This window comes from Orbicella franksi, chromosome 14 (assembly GCF_964199315.1).
Source record: "Orbicella franksi chromosome 14, jaOrbFran1.1, whole genome shotgun sequence".
NCBI classification, from domain to species: domain Eukaryota; kingdom Metazoa; phylum Cnidaria; class Anthozoa; order Scleractinia; family Merulinidae; genus Orbicella; species Orbicella franksi.
In genome coordinates, this window is record NC_138158.1 from 12,571,721 (window position 1) to 12,574,220 (window position 2,500).

A 2,500-nucleotide genomic window follows, 5' to 3' on the forward strand; every position below is an offset into this window, starting at 1 on the left:
TAAGCAAATTCCAGAGAAAACTAAAAAAAGGATATCCAGTTTCCTCAAAAAATCATGAGGGTGTGTACACAACTACAAATTTCAAAATGGCATTTCAGTAGGCTCTTGATTTCTGAGGAAATAGTTGCATTAAGTCACATCTCAAGCTCAAAATCTAATCTTTAATTTTCAAAAACATACCTGCACAAAAATTTCTCTATTGAGTAAGATGGTGATTTTCATTTTTTTGTTTCTATTTTTAGCTTGATGTAAACCTTACCTGGCCTGAAGTGTAGAGGACTGCCTGCTGCATTATTTATTTTTCAATTTATTGGCCCCCTTCAATTGGTGTTAACCTTCGCCCAGTCTAGCCTGCGAGCAGGCTCATGTTAGAGCACAAGCACAAGCAGTGTAGCAGCAAATGGTGTGTCAAGTGCCTCTTCACCAGACTCCACCCTGTTGATCACTTCGCTCTTCGCCACTCAAGTGTGTGACCAAAGGTTAAGCCCAGTCTACACTTGAAATTGTTTGAATTTTCCCTTGATGTATGTGACTCCGAGAAGGAGTTGATCCATTTAGCTTTCGATAATTGAAGGGGTGAGTGCAAAACCATGCTAAGTGACGATTTGGGTGAAAGAAAAAAATTTTTGCGAAAGGGCTTGAATTTTTGCATGTGGTCTTCAACGTTGTAGGAAAATGTGGTCCTGTATTTTTCCCGCTGGTTTTTGCTTTGTTTATGAAGATGCCACTAGGAAAACGAGTGGTTTTTTTGCATACACAATATCTCAAAAATGAAGCGAAGCTTAGCAGAAAAACTACGGGACATTGCTAAACATACCTAAACAAAACTGCATGCGAAATTTGGAGCATTTTCAACAAAGTTCACTTTTGATTAAAATACCTAATGCCCTTTTCCCACTGAGGCCTTCAAATAAACGAAGCCGGGCCTTTGTTATGATAAACAGAACTGATCCTTTGTTATAATAGCCAAGCCAAGCCTTTGTCATAAGTCGAAGCCTCTCCTTGGTTTATTATAGCAAAGCATTGGCCCGCCGCGACTGCAAGGACTTTGATTTCACTTAGAAAGCAGCAAAATGTCAATTTCACACAACGTATAAGCTCAAAAACGTTGATTTTAAGTCAAAAAAGGTTTAAATGTTGATTTCACGATAACACGTGACAGCAAGGAGGTTGATTTCTCTTAGAAACCAGCAAAACGTCAATTTCACGCAACGTATAAGCTCAATGATGTTGATTTTAGGTCTAAATAGGTTTATATGTTGATTTCACCTTAACACGTGACGGCAAGGATGTTGATTTCACATAGAAACCAGCAAAATGTCAATTTCACACAGCGCATAAGCTCAATGATGTTGATTTTAGGTCTAAATAGGTTAAAATGTTGGTTTGACGTTAACGCGTGACGGCAAGGATGTTGGTTTCACTTAGAAAACAGCAAAATGGCAGGAGCCCATGATGGGTTCCTGAAAATGGTGATTTCACACAACGCTCAAAAATGTTGATTTCAAAAATGTTGATTTCAGGTCAAAAAAGGTGTCGATAAAAGTAAAATAAAACAAATAAACATTTCAATAAGCACTTTTCCAAATATGGCAACGTCTTAAATGGCTAAAAATCACGAGATAAATACATAGTTTTCGACAAACGCGATCGTAGCTTTATGTCACGCACAGCCATAACTTCCAAGTTCAAAATGTGCTGGTACCTCTTATGCCTGATGAGGATAATAACTTTGGTGGCTGTTTAGTTTTGGATTTAAGAATTTGATGACTTCACGTGAAAACACTCTATAAATAAGGCTGACAGATTGACAGATTAACAGATTAACCCTTCTGCGCAACGTACAGGTCTCAACACATCTGCATGTCCGCTAATCCCGGAAGCACAAAACACTACAAATCCTGTCGATTTGAAATAAAATCAACGCAACCTGGATCACAGATCTATGTTACAATCAATCGCTACTTGTTGGCCATTATTATGTTTAAACAATCTAGTTACCAGTTTGAGAAATGTCCGCAGAATGTGATCGCAATGCATGCCGGGAAGGGTATTTACACCTCGTACACGGGAAAACATGGCAGTCCATACAAGACAAATTTTATAAGTCTAAAACCAGTTCTCACTTTCCAAACTTTGACGCTAGCAACGCTTGGCAATTGGGCCACAACTCACCAGAGGGTATTTTTCTTGGGCAAGAACTGCTCTTGGACTTTGCTGCCTGGCTCGATCTGACTTCGAACGCCAATAACACAATTACGGTATATCAGCTGCCTTCGAACTTTCGGAACACATTTTGATTCTTTAAAATGTGCTGATGTCTTACGGGTTTATCGAGACTTAATGATGCCTCTCAACCACCAGGCAGACATACAAGGTACTTTAAAACAATGCGATATTAGTTGACAGAGCTCTAATGCGGCACATCTCTTTTTTGTTCGATGTATTTCGTTTGATGCTCGATCGATTCACGTATTGTGTTCATGTCACAATAACCGAT

At 38.9% G+C, this 2,500-nt stretch overlaps 1 protein-coding gene across 3 annotated transcripts in view; it reads right to left on the bottom strand.

Moving 5' to 3' along the window:
* LOC145467669 (uncharacterized) overlaps positions 1 to 2,500 on the bottom strand; it is a 117,615-nt gene that overhangs the window by 32,917 nt on the left and 82,198 nt on the right. The gene's annotated exons all lie outside the window — the stretch shown is intronic.